This window comes from Puma concolor, chromosome B3, assembly GCF_028749965.1.
Source record: "Puma concolor isolate L17-30 chromosome B3, mPumCon1.1.hap2, whole genome shotgun sequence".
Taxonomy (NCBI): domain Eukaryota; kingdom Metazoa; phylum Chordata; class Mammalia; order Carnivora; family Felidae; genus Puma; species Puma concolor.
Window position 1 is genome coordinate 79,261,411 of NC_141672.1, and position 21,589 is coordinate 79,282,999.

General features: G+C 39.0%; 1 protein-coding gene and 1 long non-coding RNA gene across 6 annotated transcripts in view; both read left to right on the top strand.

Moving 5' to 3' along the window:
• The window catches only part of SLC12A6 (solute carrier family 12 member 6), a 91,781-nt gene that overhangs the window by 24,879 nt on the left and 45,313 nt on the right, over window positions 1-21,589 (top strand). The gene's annotated exons all lie outside the window — the stretch shown is intronic.
• On the top strand, window positions 1,797-10,182 carry LOC147580149 (uncharacterized). The gene is made up of 2 exons (XR_015252553.1): window positions 1,797-4,622; window positions 4,658-10,182. It is a non-coding gene; the product is annotated as an uncharacterized LOC147580149 (long non-coding RNA).

A 21,589-nucleotide genomic window follows, 5' to 3' on the forward strand; every position in this document is an offset into this window, starting at 1 on the left:
GTTAGCACACTGGACATAAGGTGAAAAGGGCTAAGAGATGAGACTACTTAATGAAGGATTATCAGTTTCATCTTCTCCTCACTCTGTGGGAATAGTGGGTGTTAATGCCTTTTTAGAGCTACACCAGGCTGTCTGTGGACAGTAAGTACATGCCTTGAGCAACATGGGAGTAGTAGCAGAGGCAGTATTCGAACTTGTAAATTTTATGTGCTTCCCATCACACCATGATGGGAAGTCCTAGTTTTTTAAGAGTAAGTTACTTTATATCTTAATGTTCATGTGTCCACAGGATTTCATATGTCATCAGATCTGTGATGGGTTTTATAGGAACAACGCAATTGAATTTTACTATTTATTACATTTAATCAGGTGTAAATGTTTCATTCATTATGTATTTAAATGTTTATTGAGTTTGTTAAAGTGTTTCTGTGAAATAATTGTTCTTCCCCTCACTCCTCAGATCTTCTTATAGTGTCTACAGATTAGGCAGACTTCAGCTACTGAATTTACTTTCACTTGATATACACAGAGAGCAGATTGAAGATTTCTCCTTTCTTTGAAATAGGATTCTAAGGAAATGTTCAGAAACACACTTGTAACAGAAAAGAAAGGAACCTATATTGGTATTGAATAGCATGTCCAGATATTAACTGTCAAGTAATCCAGATGGTATGAGAGCATACTATGAGAGAGATTGTGTTATATAGAATTTAAATTTTATTAACCCACAAGAAGTTAGACTGCTATTAGTTCTGCTATTAGTGCTATTAGTACTTTCTTTACTGACTAACACTGAAATAAGTTGAAATAGACAACTGAAGAATTTCTTTGTGTTGATTTAAAAAAAAAAAAATCTTTTCTAGGGCACCTGGCTGGCTCAGCCAGTAGAGCCTGTGACTCTTGATCTCAGGGTTGTGAGTTCAAGCCCTGTGTCTGGTGTGGAGCCTGCTTAAAATAAAAAATTTAAAAAACCTTTTCTGTAGTAAAGATTTAAAGCTTTTTTTGTGTGTCCTTTTAACTATTCACGTGGGGCTTTTACAAAGCCAAATAACAAAAATTCACATCTGCTGTCTTAGTATCCTCAGATATTAAGTTTAAAAGTTTATTAAGTTTAAGTTCAAAAGTTTATCCTTTTTATTTAAAAAAAATTTTTTTGTTGTTTTTGAAAGAGAGTGCGGGAGCAGGGGAGGGGCACAGAGAGAGAGAGAGAGAATCTTCAGCAAGCTCCACACCCAGCACAGAGCCTAATATGGGGCTTGATCTCATCATCTTGAGATTACCTTAGCTGAAATCAAGAGTTGGATGCTTAACTGACTGAGCCACCTATACACCTCTCAAAAGTTTATCCTTAAAGGTGACTCAGTGAGACATGTTTTTCTGCCTCCCTTCCTTCCCCCTTATATTCCATCATCGTCAGAAAGAACACCTCCCTGAAATACTTTGCCAGTTCTTTTTACTATGTATTTTTATGCTGTACCTGAGACCTTAATACAAGAATACAAATTTGATTCTGAGTCTTTTCAGTTTTTTTACATCTTAAAACTTTGTTTAGATTGCTAACCTTTGTATTACACTCTGGCAATATTGAACTCTTTCATTCCCTATTTCAGTATTCTTATCACCAGTTTTTTAGAGTCTTTCCCCAAATTTTCCTTGCTTAGTGTGCAATCCTCTGTATACCATCTGCTGCTTTTGCCCAACAGGGGATATACCAGACTGGAACTGATTTGATTCTGTAAAGATAAAATTTCTCCAAAAGATATATACATTCTTACTGCTTAATATTCTTATAATCTATACTCAAAGCAGCATTTAGTTTAGGATTATAAAAATGTTAAGTGTAGTTGTAGCATATTGTAAAATACTCAAAGTTTTCAAATTTCCGACTGAATTTGGACATTTGGCATACGTTACAAAAATAGATTGTAAGCTGATAAACTTTAAAGGCTTTAGCATTTCTTGGTTTTGCCAGGTTGAAAGTGGCAATGATTTTACACTACAAAATGTCATCAACATTATAGTAGTAATTGTTGAGTACCTATTGTATGCTAAGTGTGTTACAAATACTGGCTTATTGAATCCTGACAACAGCCAAGACAGGCAATCATTATCAGCATTGTACAGGTGAGGGAATTTAGGTGCCAAGAAATTAGATAGGCTGTTAAAGTGATAGATGGATAATTCAGACTAGAATCTCTGTGACTCTAAAGCCTTTTTTCTTTTCACCACACCACATTATCCCTCTAAACAGACACCTTATTTGTTTTCTCAACTAGGCTGTTCTATTTTCTCAGTAGTTCCTAATTCCTGTTAGGTTCTAAATCTTTTCTGTGTGTAGTTCTCAAAATTAATGGAAAGTTACTTGCTGCTTCTACGTTTTCATGTGCTGAATTTTTTTTTTTTTAATTTTGTGTAGAGTATTTCCAAATGTAGAATACTCTTACAAATGATGCTAAAAATTGAGAAGTCTGAACAAGCAGTGAACCTAGTTTACTCTAACAATCCTTTACTAGTCCTCTGCTCCTCAGATTTCTTTTTTTTTTTTTAATTTTTTTTTAATGTTTATTTTTTTGAGACAGAGAGAGACAGCATGAATGGGGGAGAGACAGAGCATGAACGGGGGGGAGGGTCAGAGAGAGGGAGACACAGAATCTGAAGCAGGCTCCAGGCTCTGAGCTGTCAGCACAGAGCCCGACGCAGGGCTCAAACTCACGGACCGTGAGATCATGACCTGAGCCGAAGTTGGACGCTCAACCGACTGAGCCACCCAGGCACCCCCGCTCCTCAGATTTCTAAGGAGATGTACATTTATCAGTGAGATAGGAATAAAGGCTTCATTAAAAACCAAATGTTAATGGTGGGCATAGGGATTAGTGAAATAATTTTCATGTAACTTTTAAGAATATACTGAACGTATGAAAGATGTGTTTATTTTAGCACATTAGAAAAAGTTACATTTCGGGATGCTTGGGTGGCTCAGTCAGTTTAAGCTTCCGACTCATGTTCTTACGGCTCATGAGTTCAAGCTCATGTCAGGCTCTGTACTGACAGCTCAGAGCCTGGAGTCTGCTTCCAGTTCTGTATCTCCCTCTCTCTCTGCCCCTCCCCTGCTCACACTTTGTCTGTCTCTTGCTCTCAAAAATAAATAAACATTGGGGCAGATGGGTGGCTCAGTCGGTTAAGTGTCCGACTTCGGCTCAGGTCATGATTTCATGGTTCGTGAGTTCGAGCCCCCATATCGGGCTCTGCCTGGAGCTTGCTTCAGATTCTGTGTCTCCTTCTCTCTCTGCCCCTCCTCCACTGTGCTCTCTCTATCAAAATTGTATAAAAAAATTTTTTTTTAAACATTAAAAACAAAAAAAGAAAAAGTTATATTTCTTTTAATGGATCTTATTCTTAGAATGAAGCCAGGTGAAAACACAGTTCTATTTAGAGAAAAATACTAACATAGGTAGAACATAGTAAAGATTGACTATGGTTGCATAAATAGTGTAAATGATTTTAATCTATTCCAAGCCCTCATATAGTGAATTAGATTTCCTTTCTTTTCCCATGGGTTCTTTCCAATGTGACATCTAACCTTTTGGTGACGAGATTTTTTTTTTTTTTTTTTTAGTTATTTTGGGAGAGATACAGAGAGAGAGGGAAAGCGAGCAAGAGCAGGGGAGATGCAGAGGGAGAGGGACAGAGGGAATCCCAAGCAGGCTCCCCACCGTCCGTGTGGAGCCTGACTCAGGGCTTGAACTCAGGAACCGTGAGATCATGACCTGAGATGAAACCATAGGCTTAGCGGACTGAGCCACCCAGGAGATTTTGATGGTGATTGTGAGAATACTGAGGGGTGCCTCGGTGGTTGAGTCAGTTGAGCATCCAACTTTGGCTCAGCTCATGGTCTCACAGTTTGTGAGTTTGAGCTCTACTTCAGGCTCTGCACTACAGCACAGAGCCTGCTTAAAATTCTGTCTCCCTCTCTCTCTCTCTCTTCTCCCTGGCTTGCTCTCTCTTTCTCAAAAAATAAATAAAAATAAACTTAAAAAAAGAATGGTGAACCTATAATAAGAGTCCTTTTAAAAAAGCTGTCTTTCTCTTTTCCCATCTTACTGCCTTTGTTCATATGTTTTTTCATCTGAACTCTTCTCCTCTGCCTTCTGCTCCCTGTCTACCACAAAAATTGTGCAAACCCACATCATCTCAAGACCAGGCTCATACTCATTTCCTCCAAGATGAATTGCCTGATTTTCTATCCCAACTTTGATTATTGCATCAATCCACATTGATCAGCACATCACATATACTTTGCAATGTGGCCCAAACTTGCAATGGCTTTATAATTGTATCTTCAGCTGTATTGTGAATTATATGAGGGCTAGGGATAGTGTTTAATATATTTTGAAAGTTATATATTTTTATTTTATTATGGAAAATTTCAAACCTACAAAAGCTCAGTGACTTTCTGTTCATACCTCTTCCCTGTTGGTGTTTTACTTTACTTTTAGATGTTCTTTATATTTAGGAATATCATCTCTTTGTGATATAAATTGCAAATATTTTTCCCAGCCAATATTTCTTCTAAAGTTTTTTTTTTGTTTTTTGTTTTGTTTTGTTTTGTTTTGTTTTGTTTTGTTTTGTTTTAATATTTATTCATTTAGAGGGAGAGAGAAAATAGAATCCCAGGCAGGTTCCATGCTCAGCACAGAACCCAACGCAGGGCTTGATCTCACAACCTGAGATCGTCACCTGAGCTGAAATCAAGAGTCAGATGCTTAACCATTTGAGGCACCCAGGCACCCCTCTTTTAAAAGTTTATTGAGGTATAATTGATGTAAAATACACTGCACATATTTAAAGTGTACATTTTGGTGAGTTTTGACATCTGTATATACCTCTGAAACAGTTATCATAACCAAGATAATAAACATTTCCGTTGCCTCCAAAAATTTCCCTGTATCCTTTTGTAAGCCACTCACCTAATTCTGTGCCTGGTCCCCAGGCAACCACTGATCTGCTTTCTGTCACTGTACATTAGTTTGCATTTCCTAGAATTTTCTATGAATGGAATCATACAGTATGTACTCTCTTTTGACTTTTACATAACAGCTACTTTTACAATTCATCCACCTAGTCAATATCCTTCAAGTCCAAGTAACATTAAGATCTTCCTTATTTCTCAGAGCTTAACGTTAGGGCAGTAGTTGAAAATGATAGAACCCACAGATGTTTGGACTTAACAGAGTCTTTTTAAAAATTTTGACCTATTTGTCAGGATTTGAACGTTTTTAGTATTAGTCTGTAAACAGACCTTCCTTTTCAGAGTGGGTTCTGGGAAGGTGAAATCTCGCTATCCCTCTGTTCCTGATTCCAGCCTGTGTCTGCCTTATTTGAGCCAAATGGCCCCTGGATCCAATGAACAGTTAGGTGCAAGTGAGACCTGGGCTTTGTGGGAGCTCTGTCAGGGAGGGGTGGCAAAGGACTTGTTCCTCAAGGGCTGGTCAAGAGCCTTGGGGTGAGGATAACAATGGCAGCTCCAAGAAAGAGCTTGGTTTGGTAGAGATCCGTGGACTCCTGGAGGCGAGAAGAAAGGGACAGAACCAGGGGACTGATATCTCTCTGTCTCTGAGACTGGGAGATGTAAGGATACCGGAGAGCTGGGAGGCTTCCTCCTGGGCCTCCGCAAGGCTGTCATCTTGCCCGCTGGACTGTCCCCTACGGGCATAGAGCCTGCTTTGTCTGTCCATTCTCTTGAGACTGCTACCACTTACTTGTGGTCCTCCAACAATGAAACCTAAGCTCTTCTGAGATCATAAAGGAAAAGAACCCATGTAGGGAAGCCAGGCAACCAGAAAGAGAAAAATCACTTAGAATAAACAATGTGGTAGACTAGCTAAAGAGAAATGCTGGGGGAGGCAGTAACTTGAATATGAAAATAATAGTATTTAAGGAAGTTCAAGTGAAATACAAAAAAAGACTTCACAGAGCAAAATATGTGATTTCGCAGCTAAATACTTACTATCATCTGACTCTCAATCCATGCACAGATACTTTTTTATCTACTATCTTCACTAAAATGTAAGCATTGTAAGCCCAGGAACTTTTTCTCTTGCATACATTGCTAATGTGTTGTCAACACCCAATGCCTAGAACACTGTCTTGCACATAGTAAGCACACAGTGCATAATCACTGAATAAAGGAGTAAGTGAATATGATCATTTATTGGCCTGGAAGATCAAATGGAAGAAATATTTCATAGCACAAAAATACAAAAGATTGAAAAAAAAGATAAGAAATTTGGAGGGTAGATTCAGAGCACCTAATGTGGTTTATATTAGTTTGAGAAAAAGGAACGAATGGAGGAGAAGCACTAATTAAACAAATAGAAAAAAAACTTCCTGAGTTAAAGACTTTAACATGCAGAAAGTAGTTCCAGGGAAGATGAGTGATAAAAAACATACTTAGGGTTATCCTGATAAATTTTTTGATATCTACGGATTCATCTTAGAGGCTTCCAGATAAAAAGGATGGCATACCTATGAATTGTCAGACTGGCATCATAATTCTATTCCACAGAACTGGAAATTAGGAGACAGTGGAAGAGTATCCACAGATCACCAAGAAAAAAAGACTGTTAATCCCCAACCCCTATTTCCAGTGAAGATATCCCCACTATAAGGGGGAAATGAGTTACATAGTATGAGAAAATTTAGAGAATGTTACCACTTTAACCCCTCTGAGAATATTTAAGAAAGGTTTTTAACCAAATAAATGAGCCGGAACAGAGATCACAGGGTGAAAGGAATAGAAATAGTAGAATGACAGACTCTCCTGGGAATGTGTTGTGTAAATGCTAACCAAAAGGGACATGCTTCAAGGAACAATAATTGCAATGTAGAAGTACTAAATGAGTCAAAGCAAAACCTCAAAATTGTGTGTGGGGGGGGCGGGGGTAAAGGGGCAAAAGCTTTCCAAAGGGAGATGAGGAGAGGAACAAATACCAGTAGGCACATGTAAAGCTGTTCAACATCATTAGTCATCGGGAAATGCACGTCAAAACCACAATGAGATACCACTGCACATCCACAAGGATGGCTCTAATAAGAAGGTGGACAATAACAAGTGTTGACAAAGATGTGAAAAAATTGAAGCGTTCATATACTTATAGTGGGAACATAAAATGGTATAACCACTTTGGAAAACAGATTGCCACTTCCACAAAAAGAAATAGTTACCATATGGCCCAGTGATTCTACTCCTAAATATATACCCCCAAAGAAATGAGAGTATGTATCTACCCAGAAACTTGTATGGGAATGTTCATAGCAGCATTATTCACAATAGCCAAAAAGAGAGAAATAACCCAAATGTTCACTAATTAATAGATAAATAAATAAAATGTGGCATATCCACATAATGGAATATTATTTGGCAATAAAAATCAGGTTAAGTACTGATACATCCCATAGTATGGGTGAACCTTGAAAACGTTACGCAAAGTGAAAGAAGCCAGTCACAAAAGACCACATTTTACATATTCCATTTATATGAGATGTCCAGAATAGGCAAATTTAGGAAACAGAAAGTAGTAGCTACCAAAGTGGTAGCTGTGGACTGAATAATGTGGGGGAATGAAGTGGAGATTACTCATGGGTATGGGGACCAAAATATGCAATTAGATTGTGATGATACTTGCACAACAGTGTGAACATATTAACATTGAATTGAACACTTAATGTGTGAATTTCATGGCATGTAAATCATACCTCAATACTTTTTTTTTTTAATGTTTTTAAATGTTTATTTTTGAGAGAGGATGCAAGAGCATGAGCGGGGAGGAGCAGAGAGCAAGGGGTACACAGAATCTGAAGCAGGCTCCAGGCTCCTCACTGTCAGCACAGAGCCCGATGCAGGGCTCAACCCACAAACCGTGAGATCGTGACCTGAGCTGAAGTCGACACTTAACCGACTGAGCCACCCAGCCCCGCCACTCAATAAAACTTTTTAAATAAAAGGACGAAGTACCAATATGTGCAAAACTTGCAGGAATCTCCAAGGCCTTGTGCTGAATGAAAGAAGCCAGTCTCAAAAGGTTATATACTATAAGATTACATTTATGTACTTTTTTAATTATGGAAGATCATGACACATTTATTAATCAAAACATGTTTGTGTGCATGTGTTTATTCACATACATACTATAAAAACAATGTTTCTTAAAATTTTAATATACAACATTTACAGCAGTTGTTTCCATTTTAACTTCTCTTTATGTTTGAAAATTTAGAAAATGTTAAATTTAGCTTGCATTAAGCAGTTAGCCTTTGTGACATGAAATCAGTACAGGGTCTTAAAATATCAGAAACGTTTACTGTATCCTCTTAGTCCACATAACACGAATTTTTAGCTCCTTAGTTCTTAGCTCTTTAGCTCCTTAGAATTTGAGTGTTTGTGTCAATTTCCTACCCTCCTTGTTAAAGAGGTAGTCTATATGGATAGGCTTGGTCTTCGAATACCATCTATTAAAATGAAGGAAACATGAAATATCTTTTTCTAGAGTGAAATAATTTGGGTCACCCACAATGCCAAAGAAGGATATAAGGTATCAAGAGTCTTGAATGTTCGCAACAATCCCCAAATCCTAAGTAAGAATTATTTCTTGGTGAGATTTTTCTGTTTTATTAACTGTGTAAGTTCTGTCCTCTTTGTGGATTTGGCTCGGGAAATCATCTTTCTGTGATACTGTGGGCTTTTACTAAATCTGCTTTCTGCTATTATGCTTGCTGTCTCCCAAATTTTACTGGGTGTTAAAATCACAACTCTCTTCTTCATAGATGAGTTCTTCAACTTTTGGTGGGTTTACTCCTGTAAATATATTTCCTCAAGGGTCTCTATTAATCTAATGCTTATGCTTAGCATATACATCAGAATTTGAAGGATGTTGCTGATGAGCATCCAGCACTGGCGGCAGATGTGCCTGTCTAACCTAGTGTCTCCTGCCACATCTTCTGCCTCTTAGAGCCCATTGCCCCCCAGTGCCATCAGTTTCTCCGCTGCCAACATGCGGCTGTCCCTGTCCCTGCACCACAGCAGGCCCCTGCTCCAAGAGTTGGGCTTGCGTGGCCTCAAGTCAGGATGAGACTTGACTGGGCCTGGTTCTTGGTCTCCTCCAGCCTCAGCTACTTGCCTGCAGGCTGCTGTGGTCTTGCCACCTCTCTTTAAACCAAGTCTGATGGGTCAGAGGGAGGATTGCTAAGTGAATTATCATACATTTTTTCAGGGCTTGGGTATAGTGTTCTCTGCTCCCATTGACTCTGCATTTTTACTACTTCCCATCTTCCTTCCCTTTCTTTCCCTAGCGTCTAGATTGGTTGGGGAAGACTGCGTTACAGCATTGCAGCCATAGTTCTTTCAACGATTTTTTTTTTCTCTGTTTCCTTCTTTGGTTGCACTTTGTCGTGTTCACTGTTATTTCCAGGACGATTTCAGTTCCTCTCTCTTTACATTGACTTTTAGGAAAACATATCCTTTATCTTCAACTCTGTGTTTTTATGATGACTTTAAAATTTTTATTTCCATCATTAACTTTTACTGAAACTAGTCCTGAATTTCTATCTCTAGATATTTTTCTTTGAAATCAGCTCATCATCAATTAACATACATTGAGTATTTTATAGCATGTACCAAGCTCTGTGTTACAAAAAGCTATAATCGTCACAGCAACATCAAAACAAAGTTCTTGCCCTCAAAGCACTTAAAATGGGGTAGATAGGACCCTGCCCCTGCCCATCCCCCACCCCTCCCAGTGCTCAACCCTCAACCCTGGATTGACTCACTGGGCCTCCTCTCATTCTCTTTTCCTTAAAAACATTTTTTTTTCATTGAGTTTTTACTCTCAGTCTTGGCAGCTGTGTTGCTGGGGTGGGGACACGGGGATGGTTATCTCACAGCTATGAAAATTGGTGCCACCATAGGGGCGACTGGGTGGCTCAGTCGGTTAAGCATCTGACTTCGGCTCAGGTCATGATCTCACAGTTTTTGGGTTCGAGCCCCTCATCAGGCTCTGTGCTGACAGCTCAGAGCCTGCAACCTGCTTCAGATTCTGTGTCTCCTCTCTCTCTGCCCCTACCCCGCTCATGCTCTGTCTCTCTGTCTCTCAAATAAATGTTAAAAAAAAAAAAAAAAAAAGAAAATTGGTGCCACCAAACATTACCATTTCCAACTTCAACCGTACTGTTAACACTATTCAGAAATTCTTCTCAGTAATCCTAGTTAGCCTCCTTTCTCTCAAGTTCTTTCTCAAGAAAGAAATATTTGGGAGATGCGGGGCTCAAATTCACGGACCGCAAGATCATGACCTGAGCTGGACTTGGACACTTTTAACCAACTGAGCCACCCAGACGCCCCTAGAACATTCCAACTTAACAGCCTCCTTAAGACTGAGTTCAAACTTCACTTCTTCCTTAATGGCTTCTCCATTACATTCTTCAGAGAATAAATGTAATGTATTGTATACACTCTCATATCTCTTTGTACCTCTATTATATAGTGTTTTAATTGCCGTTATATAATTGTTTTACCATATGTGCTATAAATCCTTAAGGGTAGCTACTATGTTCTGTTGTTGGTGTATCCCCTGTGCCTGTCATATAGTCTTGACACCTACAAGTGCTTAGTAAATATTCTTTGAATTAATAGTTGGTTAATGAAAAGATCATACGAGACAGTATATGCCCAACAGTTCAGAAGAGAGTTAAACCTGATAGAAAATTAAACCTCAGGGTAGGCCTACGCCAAGAAGCTCTTGAGTTGGCCCTTTGAAGGATGTAGAAGTCAGGTAAGTAGAAAAGAAAGAAAAGGAAATTTTCAATGGAAATTGGTTTAATCAGAGATGTGTATTTCTAGAATCAGGGCTCACAAAGCATTCCAGAGTGTGGAGCAGAGGGTTCATGACTAAGAACAGCAAATGTTAAAGTTAGAGAGAAGTAAGACAGTGTTAGATTATAAACAGACCTGAAAGCTAGGGTGAGGTTTTTGGAGCTCATCCTGTAAGCCAAGGAATCCAAACAAGTAAACCAGTGTCTATGTATTGGTATTTAAACCAGTAGCTTCTGCCATTGCCACCCTCATGCCTGGGCTGAGAATTCACAGTAGGAATGGAGGTAGAACCTCCAAAGGCGCCCCTTTCCTTTTCTTGGAGGGACTTGAACCAGTACCGCTCACATGATGTCTCAATATAAATAAGTGAGAATGATCATTTTTTTTTTTTAATTTTTTTTCAACGTTTATTTATTTATTTTTTTGGGGGGGGACAGAGAGAGACAGAGCATGAACGGGGGAGGGGCAGAGAGAGAGGGAGACACAGAATCGGAAACAGGCTCCAGGCTCCGAGCCATCAGCCCAGAGCCCGAACGCGGGGCTCGAACTCACGGACCGCGAGATCGTGACCTGAGCTGAAGTCGGACGCCCAACCGACTGCGCCACCCAGGCGCCCCGAGAATGATCATTTCTTAACAGAATGGTTGGGGACACCTGGCACAGTCATTAGGAGAACTTTGAAAGTGTTTTGGTTTAAAAAAAATTTTTTTTTTTCAACGTTTATTTATTTTTGGGACAGAGAGAGACAGAGCATGAATGGGGGAGGGGCAGAGAGAGAGGGAGACACAGAATCGGAAACAGGCTCCAGGCTCTGAGCCATCAGCCCAGAGCCCGACGCGGGGCTCGAACTCACAGACCGCGAGATCGTGACCTGGCTGAAGTTGGACGCTTAACCGACTGCGCCACCCAAGCGCCCCAAAAGTGTTTTGGTTTTAAAGCAATGAAGCAACCTGATAAAGGCAGAATTTTAGGATTATTAATATGAAGGAAAATGCAGGATTGTTTGAAGATGGGAGAATTGGTGGCAGGGGGAATAATTGATCATGGAAATAAGCTATTTCAATGGTCTGGACTGGAAAGGATGAGAATTTAAATGATGGCAGTGTAGTGGAAGAGATTGGTATAGAAGCCACAATTGACCAGATTTTTGGTTAATGAGGGAAGGGGAAGAATCAAAAGTTGGTAACACATATGCTGACCAGTTCTTCTTACCCACTTGTTTTTTTTTGGGGGGGGTGGTCAATGACAACAGCATTCTTCTTTCCTGTCAATTTACATGGATGTTATATATTCGGTACACTATATTTGTATGTATGGTATTATAGGCTAATATATTCTATATCATTATGTGTTCTGTTACACACTTAATATTATATAAAGGTATATTATTAGGTATAATAGTTCCTATTATATCTCTAGAACTTCTCCATTATCTATGTCCTACCTGCTAATCCCTCTGTCTAGAATGTCTCTCCTCCATTTCTCTCACCCTTTTGCTTTTTGATAAACTATCCATTCTTCAAGATTTAGCTCACGTATTTCCTTGACACCATCCCTGACTGCTTTGTTTTCTTTCCTTTTTGATTCCCACAGTATTTGTACCTACACTTGAACAATTATTTTTATTGTTTCATAATTGCATAACTCCTCTCCAAACTTCTTGAGAAGAAAGGGTCATCACTCTTTTGGTATCTGTAGTGCCTAGCACAGTACCTAATATATGGTAGGCAAATTTCAGAGTATTGGTTGAATTAATAATAACAGCTATTCATTATTGCTATCCTTTTTAAAAAAAAAAAATTTAATGTTTATTTACTTTTGAGAGAGAAAGAGAGCGTGTGCACACAAGTGGAGGAGGCGCAGAGAGCGGGAGACACAGAATCTGAAGCAGGCTCCAGGCTCTGAGCTGTCAGCACAGGGCCCAATGCAGAGCTTGAACCCATGAACTGTGAGATGATGACCTGAGCTGAAGTCAGATGCTTTGCCCACTGAGCCACCCAGGCGCCCCTCCTTATGCTATCCTAGAGACCATGTTAGAGGTGGTTGTTAGCACATGGATATATTACAGTGGTCTGATAACAATTACGCCTGCCTGTCTCTAATAATTTGGCATCCATTTCATTTTGCATATTGCATTTATTTCCTTGTCTAAAACACTGCTTTCATTTTGAGACTTCTGTGTAGAGAATTTCAGTTGTTTTCCATCTGCTTTAGACTCCCAAGACTTGCTAATATGACCCAACCCAAAGCAGACCATCCCAGACATGTGCCATATTTATTCTCCTCCTGTGATTTTGAGTTCTCCATGATTGTTTTTTAAAGTTTGTTTATTTATTTTGAGAGAGACAGAGACAGCATAAGTTGGGGGAGGTGCAGAGAGAGAATCTGCACTAGTAGTGCAGAGCCTGATGTGGGGCTCGAACCCACGAAACCACGAGATCATGACCTGAGCCGCGATCAAGAGTCGGATGCTTAACCAACTGAGCCACCCAGGCGCCCAGAGTTCTCCATGATTTTTAAAGGTTTTAAAAGATCTACTTAAAGCTTATACTTCCTTGATCTATGTTGCTCCTCTACTTCTTTGGAACCTTAACAGCACTAAAGGCTATACCACAGGTTATTGGCTTTACCTCCTTGGGCAAATCATTCCAGCTTTCTCTGAGCTAGTTTCTTCTGGAACATGGGAATAATTTTTCCTGAGAGGGTTGCTGTGATTTGGTGTGATGAGAGTAGAAAATGTTCCCTTAAATGGAGTCATTTAGAGATTGCCTTTATAATGTTTCCATTTTTATGTATCATCTTTGCATTTATTTAATGTTTTTTCTTAAATTGAGTGACTGATTTTCTAGTTTCCTTTACAAAAGGAACTTTATCATTAAATGAAATACCAGAGTGTTTGCCACTCTATAAATAGAGAATAAACTAAAAATAGGTATAATATAAATGGCAGTAATCTTGCTAGATACTGTTGCCAAGCAGAGGCTCTCAGCCTGTCAAAAAAAGAGATCAAGGAGAGAGTTTCATCTTACTGGGATAAGTTATGTTTTTTAATGATCACTGTGTCACACATTAGATACCTATTTTTCTGATTTGTAATTATTGCATAAATACCTTGTTATAATTTCTTTTACCTTATTTTATTCCTAATATATTTTTCTGGATAATGAAGGGTTGACTATATTATTAATACTCATTCTTGTACCTACATTTTATGGCCAGTATCATGTAATAGAAAAATCAGAATCCAGGTTCAAGCCAGTCTTTGAAATGTACACTCAGTATATACCTTGGCCAAACCGTTGAGCCCAACTTAGCTTTTGCTTATTTGTTTGTTTCACAGAATCATCATGGGAATCCAATGAAATATGGGAAGACATTTTAAAAGCTGTTAGATGTTACTAAATGTGAAGTACTACTACCATTCTTTCTTTAGTTTCTTATTTTGAACTTGACCCTTCAACTAGATTGTGAGTTGTGAGCTGCTTCATGTCAGGAAATACCGTACACTCATTCTTTTATTCCTCACAGTATCCAAACACAGTTTTGGTGTGTTTAAAACTTACTGAGTTACATTATTTATTCGAATAGGAGTCATATTAGTAAACTTGTACTGGGAATGTAACACAGACGCTCCTGGACAATTACTATTGTGATTATTTTATCAAAAAATTCCAAATCCTGGGGCGCCTGGGTGGCGCAGTCGGTTAAGCGTCCGACTTCAGCCAGGTCACGATCTCGCGGTCCGTGAGTTCGAGCCCCGCGTCAGGCTCTGGGCTGATGGCTCAGAGCCTGGAGCCTGTTTCAGATTCTGTGTCTCCCTCTCTCTCTGCCCCTCCCCCGTTCATGCTCTGTTTCTCTCTGTCCCAAAAATAAATAAACGTTGAAAAAAAAAATTTTTTTTTTAAAAATTCCAAATCCTATGTTAATGCATATTTAGTCCAAACTATAAATGTATTAAGTTTGAAATAATACAAGTGACTCAAACTATTAGTATCACAATTTTAAGTCAGTGTGTAGATCAGTCCAAGGATTCACCTGTGTTAACTTTTGCATTTTTCTAAGTACTGCTGTACTGCAAAATGTTTAAAGTTCTAAGAAATATCCCCAGCTACCTAAATTCTAATTTAATCACAGTTATTTCTCTTAAGGGTCATTCCATGGTTCATCTCAATTTCCTTTTTTTGATTATTATTTATTTTTTTTACTTTAGAGAGAGAGTGCAAGTGTGGGAGAGGAACAGAGGGAGAGAGAGACAGAATCTCAAGCAGGCTCCATGCCCAGCATAGAGCTCAATGCAGGGCTCGATCCCACAACCCTGGGATCATGACCTGAGCCAAAATCACGAGTCGGACACTCAACCAACTGAGCCACCCAGGAGTCCCATCAGCTCAATTTTCTTAATAGTTACCATTTAATGAGCGTCTACAGTCTGTAGTCCTCACGGTAATTTTCTGTAGTGTAGTATTCGTGTTGCATAGATAGTAAATTACAGCTAAGGAGTATTAAATCATTTTGGCAATTACATGAATGGCGTATACAGAGCTAGGATTGCACCTGAGCTTTATCTGCTTCCAGATCCTATGTTCTCTTTTCACTGTGCCTTATTATTTGCTCCAGAATAGCTGCACAGCTGTCACAGTATGCCTCCCCTGACCCACTCCACTCAAGATCGCTCTTCTCCCAGTCTCCCACAACTCAGGAAACGGCATCTCTTTTCGTCTCCTTGCTCTTAGAAAAATCTTCGACTCCTTTCTCCCCTCTGCCCCTAGTCCCGACCATCTCCAGTCCATCAGTATGTTAACCTTGTGAACCCTTCCTTTAAAACATACCCAGCCTCTGACCACTTCTCAGCAGCTCTGATAATTCTGACCTGATCCAGGCTACCATTATCTTTCTTGGACCATTGCAAAAGCCTTCTATTTCCTCTTCCTCCCTTGCCTCCTGCAATCTGTTCTCCAGACAACAGCTAGAGTGATTGTGTTAAAGCATAAATCAAAACCTCCCAATGGTTTCCTAGCTCACACAAAGTAAAACCCAAAGTCCTTAATGTGTCCTACAAGGCCCCATGTGATGTATGCCTCCTTCTCCACCACACACGTCCATCTCTTATCCCGTGTCCTATCACTTTTACCCTGCCACCTTGCTGTTCACTGAACATGCTAACATCACCTGCTTCAGGGTTTTTGCACTATTTCCTCTGCCTGGAGTGTTCTTCCTACAGATATGTGTATGCCTAGATGCCTCACTTCAAGTTGCTGGCCAAATGTGAATTTTTTATTATTTTTTTTAATGTTTATTTGAGAGAAAGTGTGCACATGAGCGAGCATGAGTAAGGGCGGGGGGTGGGGAGAGAATCCCAAGCCAACTTGACACTGTCAGTGCAGAGTCCACCACCAGAGGACTCAGCCTCATGAACTGTGAGACCATGACCTGAGTCAAAATTAAGAGATGGGTGCTCGCTTCGGCAGCACATATACTAAAATTAAGAGATGGATCCTCAACCAACTGAGCCACCCAGGTGCCCCCTGAAATACATTTTTAATTTTCTTGTTTTTTTTTTTTTTTAAGTGTATTTATTTTGAGAGAGAGACCAAGTGGGTGGGGCAGAGAGAGAATCCCAAGCAGACCCTGCACTGTCAGCACAGAGCCCCACACAGGGCTCAAACTCATGAGCCATGAGATCATGATCTGAGCCAAAGTCGGACACTTAACCGACTGAGCCACCCAGGTGCCCCATGAAATACCTTTTTAGACTCAGTATCTAAACTAGTACACAAACCATCCCCCCTGCTGATCCTTTGCATTCTCTTACTCTGCTTTTTTGGTTTGTTTTATAACTCCTCACTCTTGACATATATGTTGCTCTTTGATCATGTAAGCTCTTGATGGCAGGGATTTTGCTACTGCATTTCTAGTAATTAGAATAATGTTTCATATGTAGAAGGTGCTCAAAAAATTTTATTGAGTAAAAGATGAACTGTAGATTTAGAGTAACATGGACATTGTCTCTAAAGACTAAAGAGTTCTTCTGGAAGATAACATCACTCTCTCACCATGGATTTCACCATCTTGAGTACAGTCATTACCATATCTTCCTAAGATTTCTGCAGTAGACTCCCAGTTACTTCCCCCATTTTTGCTCTTGTTCCTTCCACAATCCATTCTTCAACCAGCAGCCTGCATCTTTTAATTTAACCAGACTTGTCTTGCTGCTATTTAAAACCTTCCCAATGGGGGGCGCCTGGGTGGCGCAGTCGGTTAAGCGTCCAACTTCAGCCAGGTCACTATCTCGCGGTCGGTGAGTTCGAGCCCCGCGTCAGGCTCTGGGCTGATGGCTCGGAGCCTGGAGCCTGTTTCCGATTCTGTGTCTCCCTCTCTCTCTGCCCCTCCCCCGTTCATGCTCTGTCTCTCTCTGTCCCAAAAATAAATAAACGTTGAAAAAAAAAATTAAAAAAAAAAATAAAACCTTCCCAATGGGGCGCCTGGGTGGCTCAGTCGGTTAAGAGTCCGACTTCAGCTCAGGTCATGATCTCGCAGTCCGTGAGTTCGAGCCCCGCATCGGGCTCAGTGCTGACAGCTCAGAGCCTGGAGCCTGTTTCAGATTCTGTGTCTCCCTCTCTCTCTCACCCTCCCCTGCTCATGCTCTGTCTCTCTCTGTCTCAAAAATAAATAAAACGTTAAAAAAAAAAATTAAAAAAAACCCTGTCTTACTAAAAAAAAAAATAATAAAAAAATAAATAAATAAAACCTTCCCATTGTTTCACCTCACTTTAGAGTAAAATTTACACTCTTTACCACGGTCTGCGATACTCCAGCATGTATCTGCTACCTAGTTTGAAGACTTTTTTTTTTTTTTTTAAACCACTTTCTTACTCATTGTGCTTTAGCTACATTAATGTTTCGCAAACATGCCAAGCTTATTCCCATCTTTGGGCGTTTGCATGGCTGCTTCTCTGCCCTGGTCAGTCTTCTTCAAGATCCTCACATGTCTGTCTCCTTTACGTGTAGATCTCATCGTAAAGGTTAACTCCTCAGAAAGTGAGGCCTCAGGCCATTACTGTCCAGCCGATCCAAAATAGCCTCTCTATTCACTTTTGTTTTATTTATTTTTATTTTAGAGAGAGAATACACAAGCAGGGAAGAAAGAGAGAGAGAGTGAATGAATGAATCTTAAGGAGGCTCCATGCTCAGCACAGAGCCCAACACAGGGCTCGATTCCATAACCCTGGGATCATGATCTGAGCCAAAATCAAGAGTTGGATGCTCAACCAACTGAGCCACCCAGGTGGTCCTCTATTTACTCTTTGGCTTTTTATAAATGTTATAAAGAAAATAATCTTTATTATTTTCTTTTGTTCTTTATCTTCTCATGTCTGCTTGAGAACAGAAAATTTGTCTTTCTTATTTACTGCTTAATCTTCAGCACATAGAACCATGCCTAGGACTTAATTAGTCATATACTTGAGATCAGTGAATGAAGATTTGTAATGGTCATCTGGCACTTCATAAAAATGCAGAATCTCAGGTTTTTCCCATAAGATCAAGTTATTAGGGTTACTTATGTGACCCAATTTAGCAAATAACTCCAGTTTAGCAAATAACTCCAGATGATTCTTTGGACTGGGCAAATTTGGAGGATACTGCTTTAACAGAACTATTGCTAAGTGAATGAATGAATAAATGAGAATGATAATTCAGGGAGTTATCTTTTAACCTTAGTATATTGATATGAATGGGTTGAATGTTTCCCAAAGTGTATACAATAGAAAACTAATTACATAAGATGTTTGATGAAAAATGAGTTTTGGTTTTCTGATGTATTTAAGAATGCCAAATATTCTTCTTTTGAAGATTAGGTAGGCAGTCATTAGCATATTGAAGCGTCTGAGAAATTAAACATTATAGGAAGCTACTTGACTGTTACATATATTTGCCAAGTTATTTACCATCCCTGCCCCCAATCATTTTGTCACCAAATCTGTATTAATATACTAAGAAATATACACAGTACAAGAAGTACAGTCCTTGGTTCCCTGCTACCATAGCTTATTCTCTCCATGGCTAGCTGTCGACACAGTTCACTTGCATGACTGATAGTTTGGACAAAACTGTAAGTCCTAGCAGAAATTATCTATTTTGGCAGAACTATATTCTAAATATCTTCTTAAAATTATGTTCTTATTATAATAAAAATTCAGGTAAGGATCTTTTGACTGTTGGATAGACTAGAAACATAAAGAACTAATAATTTATTAACTTTTGTATGCATTACTTTACATTTCCACCTTACAGCTAAATTATTTCACCAAGATTGCTTTATGTTTTTCACCCATCTATTTATTTAAGCCCAGTTAATCACATGTAAATATTTCTATGTCACTCTGGTCTCATTGCAGTAAGTTCAAAATGTATATAAGGAGGATATGCTTCTTCAGATTTTACCTTATTTCAACTTGTTTTCATCCTTGGGTTCCCCACCACAATAAGTAACCATATAGACAGGCAGAATCTAAGTGTGAAATGTTAGAGTAAGTGTTCCGTTTTTAATCAGCTTTGCCTAACTGAGTCAAAATGGTTTTTCTTGGTGCTAAGAAACTTTGGTTTTTTGAAAGTTGGAGTCCAGAAAATTAAAGAATGTGTTAAGGCTGGTGCTTTCAGATATTTTGTATCCTGAAATAGGTTTTTGAAGTGTGTCTAGATAATATAGACAGTAGCATAATAAGCTAATTGTCCTCATGTGTATTCACTTGGTCATGCCCACTTCTTTTTCTAAAATAATTAGGCCTAACAGTTCCCATTATTGATTGTGTTTTTTAATGAAATTACTAATTCTATCTTTAGTAAAGACTAAAGCCTACACTGAGTTTTAGATGCAAGATACAAGCTAGCTTTTATTTGCTTCAAATTCTCTACCAAGAATGGTAGATGAAGTGATTAAAGGCTATTGCTATGGGCAAACCAAGGGAGATAATTAGGCTCTTCAGAAAAACTATTTACAGAGGCAGTTTTGCAAGCGAGTACCACCCACAATCATTTTTCTCTCTATTCTTTAAGGCATATGGTAAGAAACTAAATAAAATCTCCACTCTTTACCATTTACCCAGGATAAAATATATTGAGCAAGTGCCCATTTGTAAAACTACTATATCATTACTGTTACAAGGAAATACTTTGAGGTCATTTTTCTGATTGCATTTACTTGTGAAAAGGTACATGTTTCTATTTCAACTGCCATTTTGACTGGTAGAGTATCATAGGCTTTTGAGTATAATGTGTATAACCTTTTGAGTTATAACCTATGAATAGCTTAGTTTATGAAGGCCATCAAATGTAAAAATAGTTACATTATTGGCAAGTTGTTTCTATTGCAGGAAGTAATTCAGTTTTAAAATAAATGTCATTTTGAGTAATGTATAGGACAACTCCCATTCTTCGGCAAACTTAGGTGTGCCCTCACCAGACGTAGGCAGGAAAAATATTAAATGGGAGAGTTCAGACATAAGACAATAGAAGGATGCCTAGACATATCTCAGAGCAGTGTTACCAGATTGATTACACAATTTGGATTGCACACTCAGAAACACCCCTCAACTTAAACCCATTTACTAGTTCTGATTTTTACATGCATGGCTAGTTTCATTCTAGTAGGTTCATGAACCTGTTTACTCGTAGATTTGCCCTTGTTTCAAGTTTTACATGTATCAGTGAAGTATTTGCAGGTTCTTGGAGGTTAGTCTTCAAATTACCAAGTAAGTATCAAGTAAAGGTTGCCCTGCATTCCTTCAATTATAAAAAATTAAAAACAAAAATCTAAGTTGAATAAAGAACTAAACAAAACACTTATTTCTGTTCATCTCAAATACAAGAGGGTGTTCAAAGGAAGAGTCCTGGCTTCACTAGAAAGCGTACATACGGCATGTGTGCACAGCTCAGAAGGCAAGGAAGTAGATAGTATAGAAGGAGGTAATGTTTAAGAAGAAAATCATTTGTTTCCCCCATCTAAAATCATACCTATTCTGCCTGAGTTATCTGAGTTGTTCTTCTATTCATAGATTCCCTGGCAATTCCAAATTACTTGTTTTAGGCTATTATGCTTCATTTTCAGACAAAAAAAGTTAGAATTACAGAGTATCAAGAAGCATGAACATAAGTTCCCAAAAGATCAAGACTGTCTCTGTGAACTTTCTCTTTTGGCAATAGTGTGCCATGTCTTTGGCCACTTACTAACCAACCATTCATCTTCTTGACTATAAGTATTAAGAGGTTCTCACCTTTGCTCCATCCTGGCATACATAAAAGGCATTCCCATTAATGACAGCATCTGGGAATCAGAATCTTTTTTTTTTTTTAAATACTCTTTTGGGGCACCTGGGTGGCTCAGTTGGTTGGGCGTCCAACTTCAGCTCAGGTCATGATCTCACAGTTTGTGAGTTCGAGCCCCACATCAGGCTGTGTGCTGACTGCTCAGAACCTGGAGCATGCTTTGGATTCTGTATCTCCCTCTCTGACCCTCCCTGGCTCACACTGTCTTTTTCTCTGTGGAAAATAAATAAACACTGAAAAAAATAATTAAATAAATTAAATAAATAGTTTTTGGTGATTTTGTTTTTTTTATTATTTATTTTTTAATGTGTGTTTTTAGGGGGGAGAGAGAGAGAGAGAAAGAGAAAGCAGGGGACGGGCAGAGAGAGAGAGGGAGACAGAGGATCCAAGGCAGGCCCC